Source organism: Perca flavescens, chromosome 24 (assembly GCF_004354835.1).
Source record: "Perca flavescens isolate YP-PL-M2 chromosome 24, PFLA_1.0, whole genome shotgun sequence".
Classification (NCBI taxonomy): Eukaryota; Metazoa; Chordata; class Actinopteri; order Perciformes; family Percidae; genus Perca; species Perca flavescens.
Genome location: NC_041354.1, coordinates 15135433 through 15156301, shown reverse-complemented (window position 1 = coordinate 15156301; position 20869 = coordinate 15135433). Strand labels below are relative to the sequence as shown.

The 20869-nt window shown below is 39.8% G+C and overlaps 9 non-coding genes across 9 annotated transcripts; all 9 read right to left on the bottom strand.

The window, feature by feature from the left end:
* Positions 1 to 12696: 12696 nt before the first annotated feature.
* Positions 12697 to 12770, bottom strand: trnat-agu (transfer RNA threonine (anticodon AGU)). The gene has a single exon. It is a non-coding gene; the product is annotated as a tRNA-Thr (tRNA).
* Positions 12771 to 13012: 242 nt separating this feature from the next.
* On the bottom strand, positions 13013 to 13085 carry trnak-cuu (transfer RNA lysine (anticodon CUU)). The gene has a single exon. It is a non-coding gene; the product is annotated as a tRNA-Lys (tRNA).
* Positions 13086 to 14631: 1546 nt separating this feature from the next.
* trnat-agu (transfer RNA threonine (anticodon AGU)) lies at positions 14632 to 14705 on the bottom strand. The gene has a single exon. It is a non-coding gene; the product is annotated as a tRNA-Thr (tRNA).
* A 242-nt stretch (positions 14706 to 14947) lies between these two features.
* trnak-cuu (transfer RNA lysine (anticodon CUU)) lies at positions 14948 to 15020 on the bottom strand. Its single transcript has one exon. It is a non-coding gene; the product is annotated as a tRNA-Lys (tRNA).
* A 1740-nt stretch (positions 15021 to 16760) lies between these two features.
* On the bottom strand, positions 16761 to 16834 carry trnat-agu (transfer RNA threonine (anticodon AGU)). The gene has a single exon. It is a non-coding gene; the product is annotated as a tRNA-Thr (tRNA).
* Positions 16835 to 18139: 1305 nt separating this feature from the next.
* Positions 18140 to 18213, bottom strand: trnat-agu (transfer RNA threonine (anticodon AGU)). Its single transcript has one exon. It is a non-coding gene; the product is annotated as a tRNA-Thr (tRNA).
* Positions 18214 to 18456: 243 nt separating this feature from the next.
* On the bottom strand, positions 18457 to 18529 carry trnak-cuu (transfer RNA lysine (anticodon CUU)). The gene has a single exon. It is a non-coding gene; the product is annotated as a tRNA-Lys (tRNA).
* Positions 18530 to 19897: 1368 nt separating this feature from the next.
* Positions 19898 to 19971, bottom strand: trnat-agu (transfer RNA threonine (anticodon AGU)). Its single transcript has one exon. It is a non-coding gene; the product is annotated as a tRNA-Thr (tRNA).
* Positions 19972 to 20213: 242 nt separating this feature from the next.
* trnak-cuu (transfer RNA lysine (anticodon CUU)) lies at positions 20214 to 20286 on the bottom strand. Its single transcript has one exon. It is a non-coding gene; the product is annotated as a tRNA-Lys (tRNA).
* Positions 20287 to 20869: the final 583 nt, after the last annotated feature.

Sequence of the window (20869 nt, the reverse complement as noted above, 5' to 3'; positions counted from 1 at the left end):
AAGTCCAAATAGGTAACCCAACTGACACACTGCAAATCAATACATGGCATGACTTCACACTATAATTAAGGTTTAACAGTAAGCAGTAGCATAGAATGCAAAGCCCTCAAACGTTGTGTAATACCTATATTGTCTTATTATTTCAATGAACAGATAAGAGCAATTCATTTGTGATTTATTGTATATCTGCATTAGCGGTGGGAGATATTGACAAAAATGAATATCTCAATATTGTTTTTCAATATCTCGATATCGATATTCAGACGATATTTTTGAAATCCTTCTAGAAATTAAAAGAAGCCCTGTTCGGAGGCTATTTCAGTGGTTCTCTTGGGAAAATGTACAAGCAAGATGAAATCATAACAATAAACAAAGGGCTCTGTTCTGTAACATATTGCACACAACCATGTCCTTATTGGAAGCAGTCCTGGAGCTGGGACAAGGCCGGGTCAGACTAGGTTCTGATAGTCCTACTTGGCTGTATAGTCCTGACCGAGATTTATGCTGGGATCAGGAGTTGGATGTGACCTGACTGGCCCAGGTGAGGGAGAGGTGCAGTTCTGTGGGCTTTCTTGATGTTAGAGTATACATGGTCTAGTGTGTTCTTCCCTCTAGTAACACAATCTACATGCTGGGAGAAAGCTGGAGGGGAACAGACTTTAAGGACGCCTTGTAAAAGTCCCCTGTATCCCGTAAACAGGTGATCGCGCTGCAGTTTGTTCACTATGGTTAGCAGTGAACCAAACTTTTGCTAACGTTAGCATCGGGGGCTATGTAGACGGCAGTGTGCTATTCTCGTAGTAAATAAAATGGTCGGTATATTACCGACAGGGCACCAGGTCAGGTGAGCCGTCCTGGGCAACGATCCTGCAGTTGGTACTCCATTCATTGTGCACAACACTGCAGTCCTCCGCCTCTGGTCGTGCCGGAGTTATTTTCTCATCCTGCCGGTAGATAGCTAGCTCGGCGTGCTAGCGCCGACAACAACCTGGAGGGCTCGGTCAGGCTACTTCCTCCGGGATGTTATGAGCCGCCTGGAAGGCTCTCGTAAAGGCTGTGTTATATCGTGGTCCTGTATTGATTAGTTCAGTGTGGCTGTACGTACTTTTATAAATATACACCGACAGGAGAGCCACTGCACAATCGCGCGCTGCCATCTTTGTTGACATGAGTGAACGTCATAACGCGCAAGGTAAGAACTAGTAGATCGTGATTTTGTACAAAAAATACAGTCAAACAAACCCCTACAGTATTAAAATCGCTACATATAATTGTTTAGAAGGTTATAGTGTGCGTTATTTGTTTTCTCTTTAACTTCCTTCAGCTCTTTTCATGTTTGGGGGATCCCAATTTTGCATATCGTCCAGACAACAATTTGGATATTACAGTATAGTGGCATAGTGCAGTGTACACAGTAGTATACAGTTAACCAAGTGGTATGGTTTACAGTAAGGCTATGTGCAGTATATTAACAGTATAAGAGCAGAACACATGGATATGCAGTATGAACAACATATGTACAGTATGTCTAGATATTTGCAGTGTAATAACAGTAACATTGTATGGGTGGTGTGTGAGGGGAGGTGGGGGGCTCAATGTTGATGGCTACCTCCTTGTTGCCCCTATCAAAGCGGCCCTATGGATGTGGTTCAGCTCATCAGGCACTATGATCAGGCACAGGCAAGGAGGTGTCGAGCATCTTGTAGACGGCTTCAACCATTATTAAAGGGATCCCTCATCTTCGCGTAGATGTGTAAATAAATAAAGGAATAACGTTAACCGCAATTGGCATTGAGAAGTTTTTTTTCTCTCCATTGGCTGTATAATTTCCCCATCCCCCGTGTATACCTTGTTAACCCTACTTCATTATTTAACAACATATAAATTTCTTAAAATATACTTGTTCGTGGATAAATGTTATTTCCTACGAATTCAATTGCCACATGTCGAAGTATGAGTAATTCCAATCCATCAAAACGTTGCTGAAAACTGAAATATTATAATAAAGCTGAAATATTTTCTTCCGATGTTTTTCTTAAACTCTCTATGGGCTTCTCACCTTCTCACTTGACTGCATGCCTCCACGCCAAAGACGGTATATAAGCTCCACGCCATAGACAATAGCTCCACGCCCCCAGATTGCCTGCGAGCTTGGCCGTCTATGGTTTCTCCTGGCAATACGGTCATTTTTCGACTATGCGACAGTAAGTTGCGTGGTTATGACACAATCCTTAGCCTATTTTTACAAAAACATCTGCTACGGAATCATAACGTGAGGTACAAGGTAATGGGCCCTTTTATACATTGTCGAGTTTCTTTAGAAATAAACAATGGACAAATAGAGTCTTTAAACGCTTCAGATGTAAAGTTATTCGCAGTCAAGTGACGTAAAAAAAAAAATGGCTGTCAGCGGAATGCTAACAGGAGGTGATGGCCAGGTAGCAACAAAATGGCGCCATGATGGCTCGAGTTCTGAAGCGAAGCTTACCCCCTTGGGTGGGACACATTGCAGTTCTTCTTCTACTTCTTTTTAATTGCGACTTGCAACCAGAGAAGAAGAAGCTGCATACCTTCGCGCAAAATAAAGAATGCTGGTGCATTCAGGGTGCATTACAATCTAGTCTGGTTTAGTCATTCCAGGCCCTTTTTTTCTTCCTTTCGTTTTTTTTTTTTTTTTACTCAGTAACAGCTGGGATTTGTAATGTAGCGAAATACAATCCTTCACTCAAAATGTAATCAAGTACATTTTAAAATACCGATTTTAAAAACTACTTGAAACATACAAAATACACAACAAAACTACTCAATACAGTAACGTGAGTAAATGTATTTCGTTACTTTCCACCACTGTTTCTCAGTTATGACTGACTTTCAAACTAAGATAATAATAAACGTTATATGGCATTATAAACCAGAGCCAGCTCATACAACAATGAATCTCCCCCAACAGGGTAACGTTAACGTTAAGTAAGAAAAAAAGAAGAATATAGAACATTGTAAACGTCTCCCACCTCTCCGCTGGCCAGCTGACCGTTTCCTCTCAGAGTCCATGTTGAAGTGCCTCTCCTCTACTTCTCCCCGAGCTGCATTTGAGGAAAAACACGGAGCTCACAACATATCCAATAACACACGTTAGCAGAAGCTAGCTGCGGCTAACGTTAGCTTAGCGCGCGGACTCCCTGCAACAACAGCAGTAAACGCGTTTCCGGTCGGAGAAAGAGAAAACAGACCTGCTCTTTGTAGCTCCGTTTCAGGTTTGAAAACCTCATGCAGCAGTTTGGGATGTTTCTCTCTGTAAGGACACCAAACACTGGCGCCTTTTACTCCGCCGTCCTCATCACGAGCTAAAATGCAAACAATGGGACGGAGGTCGTAGCTTCTTGCGGGACCCGAAAACACAAACACAACTTCCGCTACACACTGCCCTTCAAAATAAAAGTGTTTTAAGAGCCGATTTTACCCACTGTCTTTTAAAAAGAAGAGATAAAATCAGTGGTTGAATGTAACTTAGTAAATTTGCTCATGTACTGTACATTTAAGGTATTATCTTACTTTATACTTCTAATGAATTGTACTTTTTGACTTGGATTGACTGCACAGCACAGATTCCGGCAGTACTAAATGAGGTATCGCTGTTCTCTAAAGCCTCTGTTTGATGTTTAAATATGAAAAAATTTGAAAGATATACACTATTCACTGTTAGCCTACCCTCTGATTATTGTGTATAATAAACCTGTCACTTTGAAGTTAAATATTTAAGGATCATAGTTCAAAAAATAAGAATATAAGGGAAACATCTACTGTACAGAACAGTTGAATTATTCTAAATAGATGGCTTCAGTAGGACTTTTTAGGATTTATTTTGCTTTCCGAGATGGAGAATTTATCTAGACGTATCTTTCCAGCTTATTACTTGGATATCTGATAAATCCATCCATTTATCTATCCATCCATCCATCCATCCATCCGTTTTCATCCGCATATCGGGGTCAGGTCACAGGGGCAGCAGCTCCAGCAGGGAGCGCAAAACTTCCCTTTCCTGAGCCACATTAGCCTGTGGGATCTCAAGGCGTTCCAAGGCAAGGACGGAGATATAATAGGCTCGTTCGAGGTGAGCCAGGTCTGTGCAGAAGGGTGCCAGATATACCTGTAAAACAGTAAACCCAGCGCACTACAGCTGTAACGTTAGTATAGCCATTAAAGCAGCAAACAAACGAACAGGATCAACAGAGATACAGTAGATTCTACCCGACCTAAGAATACCGGCATGTTTCTAACAGTTGTGTGACCAGAGAAGGTAAATATTCAAGACTGTATGGCTGCAGCCTGGAGCGTCCCATGTCATGCTGTCCTGTCTCATGCAGTCCCGCCTGGTGCCATCCCCGAGCTTCTACTTTTCAAAATAAAAGCCTGCGTCGACTATCATGCTAATGAATACAATACTTAAAAATATATTTGGTGTTTTTTTAACTAAACAGTAAGATAAATGCAGACTATCATGCTAAGGAATAAAATACTTGATATATTTATATGTCATATGTTTTTTTAACTAAACAGTAATGGCAATAATACAAATGAATAAAATACTTTAAAAATATATGTCTACAAGATAAATTCAGACTATCATACTCATGAATAAAATACTTAAAAATATATGTCGGTCTATAAAATAAATGCAGATTATAGTTAAACTAAAAAATGTATTCTGGCTGCAACCTGGAGCCTCCGAGGGTTCGAGCAGGCACATAAGGGTTCACTAGGTCTTTAAGATACAACGGTGCGCTGCCGTTTAATATTTTATAAGTTAGCTGCAACACCTTAAAGTCTGCTCTGGCATGAACAGGGAGCCAATGCAGAGAGGATAACGCTGGTGTAATATGTTCATATCTGGAGGCTCCGGTCAGAACATGACTGCAGACTCCGAAGACTTTTCTTTGGCAGACCCGACAGAAGGACATTACAATATTCTAGCCTAGATGACATAAAGGCATGAATGAGGACCTCAGAGTCCTTAAACGAGAGTATTGATCTGATCTTGGAGATGTTTCTAAGATGGAAAAAAGCAACTCTGGTCACCTCCTTTATATGTAAATCAAACGAGAGTGTCTGACCAAAAAGCACACCAAGATTCGTAACTTGGTCTCTGCGATTGATCTCATCAAGAGACAAAGTAATGTGATCAAAAAGATGACCTAGTTTTGCTGGTCCGATAACCATAATTTCTGTTTTAGCAGAATTAAGCAACTAGAAATTTGTTGATAACCGGCTCTGAACAGCTGGAAGACAGGCCTCAAGTTTAGCCGTATTAGAATTGTAAGTAGCCTAAAAATCTACATTAACTGACCACTGCTCTGAATTGAACCCGTCATAATCCTACCAAGGGTTCAAGGATTAGGCCACTAATCATTTGCACAAATTAACATTTGTACTCTTTGCCTTGAAAGTAAGCAGAAGATAATGTTACTCAGGAAATTTAATATGAAGATCAATTTTCTACAATGCTAGAATATGATGGGTAAATATCTCTTTCACTCTGTTTCTCCCTCTCTCTCATGGAGTAAAATATAAATTACCTAATGCTATGTTTACACGTGGCCGGCTATTTTCATAAACGGACATTTCAACCTCTCCGTTTTCAGAAAAGTGTTCGTTTATATGTACCCGTGTATATATATGCCGTCAATGCAGTTAAGAGCATGCCAGAACTGTAGGTGGCAGTGTAACGAGAAGCTCAAGCCCACGTCAACCAATCAGAATCCCGACAATAGCAACAACAGCAACCACTCTTTCTCTCTCTCGGCTGCCTAAACCGTTGTTTGTCTCAGTTTACATGCAAACGTGCAAACAAGGTTTTCCAAAATCTCCACTTTGGCCGGAGTTTTTAGAAATAATCGTTTTCTGTGATAAAAACTGGGTTTTCATGTGAATGAGAGGCCAAACCGCAGGAAAATATCTGCGTCTTCCCTTCGTGTAAACGGGGCTTAAGGCATATTAACTTCCACTGCTCGTTTTTGCAAATGACAAGTGACTCATTGAATGCTTTCAGTTAAGAGCAGTAGTTCGTAAATGTATATTTTCGGTCCACTATTATCTGCCACGTTTTTTCTCACGTGTTTTTTTTATAGAGGACGAGTTTATATCCTTTGCTCCCTCGTATATATGGACAAGAAAGACACTGAAGAAATTGGACTCTAAAATCTAGAAACAAGTGATACATTTCATGCACACTGTAAACATGAATGTAACAGAGTATATTCATCAGTTATTTCCCCCCAGCAAAATATAAGGTCAGAAACCATTGAAGTGTCCTCTCCCTGTTGTTACATGAATGTACAGTAGTCTACACTATATAGTTACCTATTGGTTCAGTGAACTAAGTCTATAATTTGGGAAGATTGTACAATTAGGATATGTTCTTAAAAATGTACAATCCTCCCAAATTCTAGTCGTTAAAGAATACAAAAAAAATAATAACCCTATAGAAACACACATGCACAGCACTTTATATATTGCCCTTAGTAACTGACTTCATTTAAAACCCATTTGAAATTATATCAGCCTTTTCCAATTATTTCAACAACAGACGTGATATATTCATTAAACTTCTAACAACAATATGAACAGCAGTCTTCATACAGCAATATAACAGTAACAATGACTGTCCCATGAATAATGGTCACAACTTTAAATAATAACAGTACTTAAATGAAGAGCAACATGCACCTGCTGCTGTTGTAATGCAGGCTGACAACAATAAGGTTAAACCTCTGCTGAGTGAACAGAAAAGGCTCCTGGATTAATAAATCCTGGTCGGGACCAGGGACCTGTTTCACAAAACCAGGATAAGGGATTAAGCCGGGATTTCCCAGTTATCCTGGCTCAATTGAGCCTTGACTCGGTTTCACAAAAGCGGAGGCACATAAATCACCATGGAGATTTATTCTGTACAGCTAGCCTGCTCCTGACCAGGCTTTATTTAATCCTGGAGCCTTTTCTGATCACCCAGCGGTGGTTTCACCTTATTGTTATCAGCCTGGATTAAAATACAACAGGTAAATATTGCTGTTTATTTAAGTACTGTTATTAGTTAAAGTTGTGACCATTATTTTTTTATAATTATTCATGTGACATTGTTACGGTTATATTGCTGTATGAAGACTTCTGTTCATATTGTTGTTAGAAGTTTGATGGATATATTATGGCAGTTGTTGAGATAATTAGAAATGGCTGATAACATTTCAAATGTGTTTTAAATGAAGTCTGTTACTAAGGGCAATTGAACAATTTTAAGAACATATTCTTATTGTACAATCCTCCCAAATTATAGTCTTAGTTCACTGGACAAATCATGTGTTTCACGTCATCATACTTCCACAAGAAGCTGCTGCTCACTCTGTATAAAGTAGCCTATGTACAATGCGTATTCTCCATTTTGGCGTCAGTAAATCTGTGATTGACCTGGATTTATATATTCTGCTTTTGTGAAACAGGCCCCAGGCTGTCACAAATCCACTATGTGGAAAGCGACAAGCAGGGGTTTCCTGGAGTCTCTCTCTCTCTCTCTCTTTTCCTCTCCCTCTCCTCTGCTTGCTCTTTTTCTCCTCTCTCGTTTTGATTTGTCTTTTTGTCAAAAAGTGACAACTCAAACAGCCATCCAGTTTCAAAGCAGCTTTTCTGGGTCTCTTTGTCCTTGTATTTCACTATCATATACAGTACCTGAGACACACACACTTAATATACATGTTTGAAAAACACAAAAAAACATTCCCTTACAGATAGTTTTCTTTACAAACAGACAGACTCACCGGTACAGGCAGTTTTTCAGTGCTGAGATGAAGTAGGTTCACAGATCCTGCTGCAGAGAATTGACAATCAAACTGACAATCAACTAACAGCATTAAGTGAACACAGCCAATGCAGCTCCACAGAAAATGGAGAGTGAGTTCAGACCTTTGCACTCCTCTGTCTGGGAATTGATGCCCATCTTTCTGAAGTCTGCATCAGTGTCCAACTGGGCGTCATGGAGGTGGCCTACAGATCTGCAAATGCCTCAGTATAGCCTGCCTTTTTATTGTGGTCTTGAGGCAGAAAGGGCAGTGGAAGTGACCACTGCTTCCACTCCTGCAGGCCTGGTGTTATTTTGTTATGAAGAAATCTATGAAGGGACAAAAGAATTACGTGCTTACCCTATAAAATAAAGCAACTAGTATGTCAAGTTACTATTAGTAAGCTTACTAAGTAGCAGTAGTTACAAACAAACAAATGATAATGGCATAGCACAAAGCTGATGGAGGGAACTAACCTTCATGTTGAATGGCATTCATTACATGCACCTCCATGTGCTGCAAAACCTTTGCCCTACACTGGGGCTTGTATATTGAAGTGGGGCAAAGGGGACAATGATGGACGGTACAGCACATCATCATCATGTTAGTTTTTCTAAAGACACTGATGTGTACCTTAAGGAAAATCACAGAAAGAAACCATCAAAATCTGCAACCATAAATTGCTCTAGGTAATGTTAGCTAATATTCGCTAACAAATGTCAAGCAACGCTGATGCAGGTTTCATCAAATGTACGTTAACATCAGGGACACAACAATAACATCCAGAAATAAGCAAACTATATGTATGGCTAAAATTGTTACTTTAACAGTTTAAACATTTTTCAATTGATTGCAACAAACGTGGTCACAAACTTACCCATGACTCCATGTGGAAAATGATTTGATTTCGTATTTTTGACCCTCTGAACTTACTGTTGGACACACCTCAGCATGAGACGAGACGGCATGAGACGGGACGGCCTGACATGGGACAGATTTTCAAACTGAATAACAATTAAAAAGAAAGTGTAAGAAAAATAAAGGTATCTTTGTAATAATGAGACAGCAGTACGACAGGTGTGGATTAAGATGTTAAGTTCTGTGATTTTTTCCTTTAAGAAATAAACAACGGGCATTTTTTGTCATTTGAACATTCATGGACTCACATTGAATTATATAGCTAGAGTACCCGAGTTGGTTACTCGCAAAAACAATTGAGAGACAGCCAGTAAAGGGATCCCGACTGGTCCTGGCTAACAATGCCATGCTAACCCTGCTAACTGCTAACACTACTGGAGTACCAGGCAATCAGGCCATGACTATTTACAACGTGTAGCCTTTTCAGCGGCCGTAGCTGGCAACGGTGAGTTATTTAAAGCCAAGAGACGCAGGCTGTAAATCGGGAATAGAGGACTGGGAGTTTGCAGTGTTTTTAGCGATTGTTCCAGTAATTCTAAGCCAACAAAGTGTGTTCAGTCGGGTGGAGAGGACGGCAACGTAGTGTTGTTTTTAGCGGGCTCCTACTGTAATTCTAAGCCAAGGAAGTGTGTCTGTCCGTCGGGTGGAGAGGACGACGAGGTTGTTGTGTTTGTTTAAGTGGTTCCTACCGTAATTCTAAGCCGAAAAAGTGTGTCTTTCAGTTGGGTACAGAGCTCCACGTGAACACAACAAAATAATTCCAGAGCGATTGCACTTCTAGAATGTTAAACCACCCTTTAAATTGTGGAATTGTAAAAAATATTCACACACATGTGATCTGAATTTGAAGTCACAAAAAGAAAAAAAAACACACGAGCTTGTAAAAAAAAATCTGAACTTGTAAATTGAAATTTTCACTTGTTGAAAAAATATTCACAAATGTGTAGATTGATATTTGCATGAACACAATGACAGCTGCAAACTTGTAACGCAACATTTACTCGTATACTTTTTTTTTTTTACTCAGGTTCATTTTCCATCACAACCACAATTCAGTGATTACAACCTCTCGAATCTGTCGCTGTATGTGCTCTCTCGCATCACAAAGTGGCGAATCTGCGCCTCGACTTTTACAACACTTGTTGCAATACATTTGGTCCAAAACTAATTTGTACCTGTGGACTTAGACTGTGGAGCTCTGAGCCAACAGGACGGGGAAAGCAGGGTTTCTATCACCAGATGAGGGACAACTCTGTCCGGCTTATTTAGCTATGTAGCATGGAAGCTTGGTGGAATAGCAAGCTAGCGTTAGCTAACTAACCAACCAGCTTCTAAATAAATACCTTTTAATTATCCTAACACTTTTTAACAGTCAAACTGAAACACTGGCGGTGAGCTCCATGTCCTGCAGCCGCAGACGGACCATCACCAGTGGGGATCGGCCAGCGTAGCAACATTGCTATTATTGCCAGAAAGCTTCGCTGCCGACCTTGACCTGCAGTCGGGGCTCCAGCGGGACACGGAGAGACCCGCACCCGGTAGCAGCGGCACATCCCCCCCTGGAGCTCACCGCCAGTGTTGGTGGAATAGCAAGCTAGCGTTAGCTAACTAACCAGCTTCTAAATAAATACCTTTTAGTTATCTAAACACTTTTTAACAGTCAAACTGAAACACTGGAGGTGAGCTCCAGGTCCTGCAGCCGCAGATGGACCGTCGTCAGCGGGTAACACGTGCCAAGTTCTGCATCCCTGCCGAAACTTGCATCCACAAGGGGAAATAATGATTTTATAAGGTAAAGTAGCTACTGTTTAATTAAAAGCTAGGCTATATACATTTCTTTGTCATGTTCATCAATGATGATTATAATTTAAAACGTTTAGAGACATCAATGTTTTACCAGACTATCATTTCCTTGCTACCTTGGTGCAATTCTCGGCAGCAACGAGGGTTAAGAGATGACGCATTATTCGGCAGAAATGATTGCTGCTGCCCGCGAGGTAGATGCAATTCTGCAGAAATTATTGTTGCTGCCCTAGCGGGTGCAATGTTTGGGAGTGATGCAAAATGTGGGCACAAAATCAGCAAAGCAAGCTGTGGTCATGGCCGGGGGATGTGCCGCTGCTAAAGGGTGCGGGTCTCTCCGTAGTCCTTCTGACTTTGTAGCCCTTCCAGAATCTTAGTAATCCGGCCGGGAAGAGGGGGACTGTTCTGAGAATTTGCAAAATAATTCCAGAGCGACTGCACTTCTAGAATGTTAATACCATTTCTAGAATTTTAAGTTGTAGTATTAGAATGTCAGGTTAACGTTCTAGAATTTTAAGATGCGGTTAAAGAGTTCTTCTGTCTTTGTAGCCCTTCCATAATCTTAGTAATCCGGGCGTGAAGAGGGGCACTGTTCTGAGAATTTGCATAATAATTCCAGAGCGACTGCACTTCTAGAATGTTAATACCATTTCTAGAATTTTAGGTTGTAGTATTAGAATGTCAGGTTAACGTTCTAGAATTTTAAGATGCGGTTAAAGAGTTCTTCTGTCTTTGTAGCCCTTCCAGAATAAGAGTAATCCGGCCGGGAAGAGGGGGACTGTTCTGAGAATTTGCAAAATAATTCCATAGCGATTGCACTTCTAGAATGTTAATACCAGTTATACAATTTTAAGTTGTAGTATTAGAATGTCAGGTTAACGTTCTAGAATTTTAAGATGCGGTTCGAGAGTGTAACAATACAATTCTAGAATGTTAAGTTGCAGTTCTAGAATGTTAAGATGTGCTAGATGTTCTAGACTGTTAAATTGCTGTTCTAGAATGTTAAGTACAGTCCTAGAATTTTAAAATGTAGTATTACATTGTGAAGTTGAAGTTCTAGAATTTTACGATGTGGTTCAAGATTGTAACCTGTTAACGAACAGCATCAACACTCCTTTGTGTCAACATTTCACATTTGATACCAGGGTAGTATACTTGTACCATACTGTGTAGCATGGGATCGGGTAAATGTCCAGATGGAATGCAAAGAGTTGTAATCTTTGCAACAACAACGTACTGATGGGATTTGAACCCAGGATCTCCTGTTTACTAGACAGGCACTTTCACCAACTAAGCCACAGCACCTGTGTTTTTTTGCACAGAGTTTAGTTGCTTCGCTAACTTTGGACCCATCGTCTTGTCGTAGCTGTAGCTCGATAGCCGACAGGTAGTCCTTTCTAAAGAGTTCTTCTGTCTTTGTAGCCCTTCCAGAATCTTAGTAATCCGGGCGTGAAGAGGGGCACTGTTCTGAGAATTTGCAAAATAATTCCAGAGCAACTGCACTTCTAGAATGTTAATACCATTTCTAGAATTTTAGGTTGTAGTATTAGAATGTCAGGTTAACGTTCTAGAATTTTAAGATGCGGTTAAAGAGTTCTTCTGTCTTTGTAGCCCTTCCAGAATATGAGTAATCCGGCCGGGAAGAGGGGGACTGTTCTGAGAATTTGCAAAATAATTCCAGAGCAATTGCACTTCTAGAAAGTTAAGACCAGTTACCCAATTTTAAGTTGTAGTATTAGAATGTCAGGTTAACGTTCTAGAATTTTAAGATGCGGTTAAAGAGTTCTTCTGTCTTTGTAGCCCTTCCATAATCTTAGTAATCCGGGCGTGAAGAAGGGCACTGTTCTGAGAATTTGCAAAATAATTCCAGATCGACTGCACATCTAGAATCTTAATACCATTTCTAGAATTTTAGGTTGTAGTATTAGAATGTCAGGTTAACTTTTTAGAATTTTAAGATGCGGTTAAAGAGTTCTTCTGTCTTTGTAGCTGGTTCAAGATTGTAACATATTTACGAACAGCCTCAAAAGTCCTTTGTGTCAACATTTCACATTTGATACAAGGGTAGTATACTTGTACCATACTGTGTAGCATGGGATAGGGTAAATGTGCAGATGGAATGCAAAGAGTTGTAATTTTTGCAACAACAGGGTGCTGCTGGGATTTGAACCCAGGATTTCCTGTTTACTAGACAGGAACTTTCACCAACTAAGCCACAGCACCTCTGTGTTTAGTTCTGTAATATTGAACCTTCCATTGTCTTACACCTTTTATAAGCTGTATAATGTACTGGCTGATTGATACATTGAAAGATTATGCTGATGTTTGCAGTGTTAAAGTCCCCAAGAGCAATGATAAGCTATTCTGGATATTTCCTTCCATGTTAGTTAACTCGTCAGTCAGGTGTTGTAATACCTCACTAACCCAGTCCTGAACTCAGAAATTCCCTCTTTTAAAAACATCTTCGCCCAACGTGGGGCTCGAACCCACAACCCTGAGATTAAGAGTCTCATGCTCTACCGACTGAGCTAGCCGGGCCAATTTTGCATAGAGTTTAGTTGCTTCGCTAACTTGGGACCCATCGTCTCATCGTAGCTGTAGCTCGGTAGCCGACAGGTAGTCCTTTCTAAAGAGTTCTTCTGTCTTTGTAGCCCTTCCAGAATCTTAGTAATCCGGGCGTGAAGAGGGGCACTGTTCTGAGAATTTGCAAAATAATTCCAGAGCGACTGCACATCTAGAATGTTAATACCATTTCTAGAATTTTAGGTTGTAGTATTAGAATGTCAGGTTAACGTTCTAGAATTTTAAGATGCGGTTCGAGAGTGTAATGTTACAATTGTAGAATGTTAAGTTGCAGTTCTAGAATGTTAAGTTAAGATGTGCTAGATATTCTAGACTGTTAAATTGCTTTTCTAGAGTGTTAAGTACAGTCCTAGAATTTTAAAATGTAGTATTACATTGTGAGGTTCAAGTTCTAGAATTTTACGATGTGGTTCAAGATTGTATCCTGTTAACGAACAGCCTCAACACTCCTTTGTGTCAACATTTTACATTTGCTACCAGGGTAATATACTTGTACCATACTGTGTAGCATGGGATCGGGTAAATGTCTAGATGGAATGCAAAGAGTTGTAATCTTTGCAACAACAAGGTACTGATGGGATTTGAACCCAGGATCTCCTGTTTACTAGACAGGCACTTTCACCAACTAAGCCACGGCACCTTTGTTTTTTTGCACAGAGTTTAGTTGCTTCGCTAACTTGGGACCCATCGTCTCGTCGTAGCTGTAGCTCGGTAGCCGACAGGTAGTCCTTTCTAAAGAGTTCTTCTGTCTTTGTAGCCCTTCCAGAATCTTAGTAATCCGGGCGTGAAGAGGGGCACTGTTCTGAGAATTTGCAAAATAATTCCAGAGCGACTGCACTTCTAGAATGTTAATACCATTTCTAGAATTTTAGGTTGTAGTATTAGAATGTCAGGTTAACGTTCTAGAATTTTAAGATGCGGTTAAAGAGTTCTTCTGTCTTTGTAGCCCTTCCAGAATATGAGTAATCCGGCCGGGAAGAGGGGGACTGTTCTGAGAATTTGCAAAATAATTCCAGAGCAATTGCACTTCTAGAAAGTTAAGACCAGTTACCCAATTTTAAGTTGTAGTATTAGAATGTCAGGTTAACGTTCTAGAATTTTAAGATGCGGTTAAAGAGTTCTTCTGTCTTTGTAGCCCTTCCATAATCTTAGTAATCCGGGCGTGAAGAAGGGCACTGTTCTGAGAATTTGCAAAATAATTCCAGATCGACTGCACATCTAGAATCTTAATACCATTTCTAGAATTTTAGGTTGTAGTATTAGAATGTCAGGTTAACTTTTAGAATTTTTAAGAATGTTGTTGCAGTTTAAAGAGTTCTTCTGTCTTTGTAGCTGGTTCAAGATTGTTCTAGAAACATATTTAACACGAACAGCCTCAAAAGTCCTTTGTGTCAACATTTCACATTTGCTACAAGGGTAGTATACTTGTACCATACTGTGTAGCATGGGATAGGGTAAATGTGCAGATGGAATGCAAAGAGTTGTAATTTTTGCAACAACAAGGTGCTGCTGGGATTTGAACCCAGGATTTCCTGTTTACTAGACAGGAACTTTCACCAACTAAGCCACAGCACCTCTGTGTTTAGTTCTGTAATATTGAACCTTCCATTGTCTTACACCTTTTATAAGATGTATAATGTACTGGCTGATTGATACATTCAAAGATTATGCTGATGTTTGCAGTGTTAAAGTCCCCAAGAGCAATGATAAGCTATTCTGGATATTTCCTTCCATGTTAGTTAACTGGTCAGTCAGGTGTTGTAATACCTCACTAACCCAGTCCTGAACTCAGAAATTCCCTCTTTTAAAAACATCTTCGCCCAACGTGGGGCTCGAACCCACGACCCTGAGATTAAGAGTCTCATGCTCTACCGACTGAGCTAGCCGGGCCAATTTTGCACACAGTTTAGTTGCTTCGCTAACTTGGGACCCATCGTCTTGTCGTAGCTGTAGCTCGGTAGCCGACAGGTAGTCCTTTCTAAAGAGTTCTTCTGTCTTTGTAGCCCTTCCATAATCTTAGTAATCCGGGCGTGAAGAGGGGCACTGTTCTGAGAATTTGCAAAATAATTCCAGAGCGACTGCACTTCTAGAATGTTAATACCATTTCTAGAATTTTAGGTTGTAGTATTAGAATGTCAGGTTAACGTTCTAGAATTTTAAGATGCGGTTAAAGAGTTCTTCTGTCTTTGTAGCCCTTCCAGAATATGAGCAATCCGGCAGGAAGAGGGGGACTGTTCTGAGAATTTGCAAAATAATTCCAGAGCAATTGCACTTCTAGAATGTTAATACCAGTTACACAATTTGAAGTTGTAGTATTAGAATGTCAGGTTAACGTTATAGAATTTTAAGATGCGGTTAAAGACTTCTTCTGTCTTTTTGTAGTCCTTCCATAATCTTAGTAATCCGGGCGTGAAGAGGGGCACTGTTCTGAGAATTTGCAAAATAATTCCAGAGCGACTGCACGTCTAGAATGTTAATACCATTTCTAGAATTTTAGGTTGTAGTATTAGAATGTCAGGTTAACTTTCTAGAATTTTAAGATGCGGTTCAAGAGTGTAATGTTACAATTCTAGAATGTTAAGTTGCAGTTCTAGAATGTTAAGTTAAGATGTGCTAGATATTCTAGACTGTTAAATTGCTGTTCTAGAGTGTTAAGTACAGTTTAGTTGCTTCGCTAACTTGGGACCCATCGTCTCGTCGTAGCTGTAGCTCGGTATCCGACAGGTAGTCCTTTCTAAAGAGTTCTTCTGTCTTTGTAGCCCTTCCAGAATTTTAGTAATCCGGGCGTGAAGAGGGGCACTGTTCTGAGAATTTGCAAAATAATTCCAGAGCGACTGCACTTCTAGAATGTTAATACCATTTCTAGAATTTTAGGTTGTAGTATTAGAATGTCAGGTTAACTTTCTAGAATTTTAAGATGCGGTTCAAGAGTGTAATGTTACAATTCTAGAATGTTAAGTTGCAGTTCTAGAATGTTAAGTTAAGATGTGCTAGATATTCTAGACTGTTAAATTGCTGTTCTAGAGTGTTAAGTACAGTTTACCCAATCGCTAACTTGGGACCCATTAGAATCGTCGTAGCTGTAGCTCGGTATCCGACAGGTAGTCCTTTCTAAAGAGTTCTTCTGTCTTTGTAGCCCTTCCAGAATTTTAGTAATCCGGGCGTGAAGAGGGGCACTGTTCTGAGAATTTGCAAAATAATTCCAGAGCGACTGCATCTAGAATGTTAATACCATTTCTAGAATTTTAGGTTGTAGTATTAGAATGTCAGGTTAACTTTCTAGAATTTTAAGATGCGGTTCAAGAGTGTAATGTTACAATTCTAGAATGTTAAGTTGCAGTTCTAGAATGTTAAGTTAAGATGTGCTAGATATTCTAGACTGTTAAATTGCTGTTCTAGAGTGTTAAGTACAGTCCTAGAATTTTAAAATGTAGTATAACATTGTGAGGGTGAAGTTCTAGAATCTTACGATGTGGTTCAAGATTGTACATGTTTATGAACAGCCTCAAAAGTCCTTTGTGTCAGCATTTCACATTTGCTACAAGGGTAGTATACTTGTACCATACTGTGTAGCATGGGATAGGGTAAATGTGCAGATGGAATGCAAAGATTTGTAATTCTGCAACAACAAGGTGCTGCTGGGATTTGAACCCAGGATCTCCTGTTTACTAGACAGGCACTTTCACCAACTAATCCACAGCACCTCTGTGTTTAGTTCTGTAATATTGAACCTTCCATTGTCTTACGTTTTATAAGCTGTATAATGTACTGGCTGATTGATACATTCAAAGATTATGCTGATGTTTGCAGTGTTAAAGTCCCCAAGAGCAATGATAAGCTATTCTGGATATTTCCTTCCATGTTAGTTAACTGGTCAGTCAGGTGTTGTAATACCTCACTAACCCAGTCCTGAACTCAGAAATTCCCTTTTAAAAACAATTCGCCCAACGTGGGGCTCGAACCCACGACCACCCTGAGATTAAGAGTACCATTTCTCATGCTCTACCGACTGAGCTAGCCGGGCCAATTTTGCACACAGTTTAGTTGTTTTCGCTAACTTGGGACCCATCGTCTTGTCGTAGCTGTTTAGCCGACAGGTAGTCCTTTCTAAAGAGTTCTTCTGTCTTTGTAGCCCTTCCATAATCTTAGTAATCCGGGCGTGAAGAGGGGCACTGTTCTGAGAATTTGCAAAATAATTCCAGAGCGACTGCACTTCTAGAATGTTAATACCATTTCTAGAATTTTAGGTTGTAGTATTAGAATGTCAGGTTAACGTTCTAGAATTTTAAGATGCGGTTAAAGAGTTCTTCTGTCTTTGTAGCCCTTCCAGAATGTTGAGCAATCCGTTCGGGAAGAGGGGGACTGTTCTGAGAATTTGCAAAATAATTCCAGAGCAATTGCACTTCTAGAATGTTAATACCAGTTACACAATTTGAAGTTGTAGTATTAGAATGTCAGGTTAACGTTATAGAATTTTAAGATGCGGTTAAAGACTTCTTCTGTCTTTGTAGTCCTTCCATAATCTTAGTAATCCGGGCGTGAAGAGGGGCACTGTTCTGAGAATTTGCAAAATAATTCCAGAGCGACTGCACGTCTAGAATGTTAATACCATTTCTAGAATTTTAGGTTGTAGTATTAGAATGTCAGGTTAACTTTCTAGAATTTTAAGATGCGGTTCAAGAGTGTAATGTTACAATTCTAGAATGTTAAGTTGCAGTTCTAGAATGTTAAGTTAAGATGTGCTAGATATTCTAGACTGTTAAATTGCTGTTCTAGAGTGTTAAGTACAGTCCTAGAATTTTAAAATGTAGTATAACATTGTGAGGGTGAAGTTCTAGAATCTTACGATGTGGTTCAAGATTGTAACATGTTTATGAACAGCCTCAAAAGTCCTTTGTGTCAGCATTTCACATTTGCTACAAGGGTAGTATACTTGTACCATACTGTGTAGCATGGGATAGGGTAAATGTGCAGATGGAATGCAAAGATTTGTAATCTCTGCAACAACAAGGTGCTGCTGGGATTTGAACCCAGGATCTCCTGTTTACTAGACAGGCACTTTCACCAACTAAGCCACAGCACCTCTGTGTTTAGTTCTGTAATATTGAACCTTCCATTGTCTTACACCTTTTTATAAGCTGTATAATGTACTGGCTGATTGATACATTCAAAGATTATGCTGATGTTTGCAGTGTTAAAGTCCCCAAGAGCAATGATAAGCTATTCTGGATATTTCCTTCCATGTTAGTTAACTGGTCAGTCAGGTGTTGTAATACCTCACTAACCCAGTCCTGAACTCAGAAATTCCCTCTTTTAAAAACATCTTCGCCCAACGTGGGGCTCGAACCCACGACCCTGAGATTAAGAGTCTCATGCTCTACCGACTGAGCTAGCCGGGCCAATTTTGCACACAGTTTAGTTGCTTCGCTAACTTGGGACCCATCGTCTTGTCGTAGCTGTAGCTCGGTAGCCGACAGGTAGTCCTTTCTAAAGAGTTCTTCTGTCTTTGTAGCCCTTCCATAATCTTAGTAATCCGGGCGTGAAGAGGGGCACTGTTCTTAGAATTTGCAAAATAATTCCAGAGCGACTGCACTTCTAGAATGTTAATACCATTTCTAGAATTTTAGGTTGTAGTATTAGAATGTCAGGTTAACGTTCTAGAATTTTAAGATGCGGTTAAAGAGTTCTTCTGTCTTTGTAGCCCTTCCAGAATATGAGCAATCCGGCCGGGAAGAGGGGGACTGTTCTGAGAATTTGCAAAATAATTCCAGAGCAATTGCACTTCTAGAATGTTAATACCAGTTACACAATTTGAAGTTGTAGTATTAGAATGTCAGGTTAACGTTATAGAATTTTAAGATGCGGTTAAAGACTTCTTCTGTCTTTGTAGTCCTTCCATAATCTTAGTAATCCGGGCATGAAGAGGGGCACTGTTCTGAGAATTTGCAAAATAATTCCAGAGCGACTGCACGTCTAGAATGTTAATACCATTTCTAGAATTTTAGGTTGTAGTATTAGAATGTCAGGTTAACTTTCTAGAATTTTAAGATGCGGTTCAAGAGTGTAATGTTACAATTCTAGAATGTTAAGTTGCAGTTCTAGAATGTTAAGTTAAGATGTGCTAGATATTCTAGACTGTTAAATTGCTGTTCTAGAGTGTTAAGTACAGTTTAGTTGCTTCGCTAACTTGGGACCCATCGTCTCGTCGTAGCTGTAGCTCGGTATCCGACAGGTAGTCCTTTCTAAAGAGTTCTTCTGTCTTTGTAGCCCTTCCAGAATTTTAGTAATCCGGGCGTGAAGAGGGGCACTGTTCTGAGAATTTGCAAAATAATTCCAGAGCGACTGCACGTCTAGAATGTTAATACCATTTCTAGAATTTTAGGTTGTAGTATTAGAATGTCAGGTTAACTTTCTAGAATTTTAAGATGCGGTTCAAGAGTGTAATGTTACAATTCTAGAATGTTAAGTTGCAGTTCTAGTTGCAGTTCTAGAATGTTAAGTTAAGATGTGCTAGATATTCTAGACTGTTAAATTGCTGTTCTAGAGTGTTAAGTACAGTCCTAGAATTTTAAAATGTAGTATAACATTGTGAGGGTGAAGTTCTAGAATCTTACGATGTGGTTCAAGATTGTAACATGTTTACGAACAGCCTCAAAAGTCCCATTTCACATTTGCTACAAGGGTAGTATACTTGTACCATACTGTGTAGCATGGGATAGGGTAAATGTGCAGATGGAATGCAAAGATTTGTAATCTCTGCAACAACAAGGTGCTGCTGGGATTTGAACCCAGGATCTCCTGTTTACTAGACAGGCACTTTCACCAACTAAGCCACAGCACCTCTGTGTTTAGTTCTGTAATATTGAACCTTCCATTGTCTTACACCTTTTATAAGCTGTATAATGTACTGGCTGATTGATACATTCAAAGATTATGCTGATGTTTGCAGTGTTAAAGTCCCCAAGAGCAATGATAAGCTATTCTGGATATTTCCTTCCATGTTAGTTAACTGGTCAGTCAGGTGTTGTAATACCTCACTAACCCAGTCCTGAACTCAGAAATTCCCTCTTTTAAAAACATCTTCGCCCAACGTGGGGTTCGAACCCACGACCCTGAGATTAAGAGTCTCATGCTCTACCGACTGAGCTAGCCGGGCCAATTTTGCACACAGTTTAGTTGCTTCGCTAACTTGGGACCCATCGTCTTGTCGTAGCTGTAGCTCGGTAGCCGACAGGTAGTCCTTTCTAAAGAGTTCTTCTGTCTTTGTAGCCCTTCCATAATCTTAGTAATCCGGGCGTGAAGAGGGGCACTGTTCTGAGAATTTGCAAAATAATTCCAGAGCGACTGACTGCACTTCTAGAATGTTAATACCATTTCTAGAATTTTAGGTTGTAGTATTAGAATGTCAGGTTAACTTTCTAGAATTTTAAGATGCGGTTAAAGAGTTCTTCTGTCTTTGTAGCCCTTCCAGAATATGAGCAATCCGCGGAAGAGGGGACTGTTCTGAGAATTTGCAAAATAATTCCAGACTGTTAAATTGCTGTTCTAGAATGTTAAGTACAGTTTACAATTTGAAGTTGTAGTATTAGAATGTCAGGTTAACGTTCTAGAATTTTAAGATGCGGTTAAAGAGTTCTTCTGTCTTTGTAGTCCTTCCATAATTTTAGTAATCCGGGCGTGAAGAGGGGCACTGTTCTGAGAATTTGCAAAATAATTCCAGAGCGACTGCACGTCTAGAA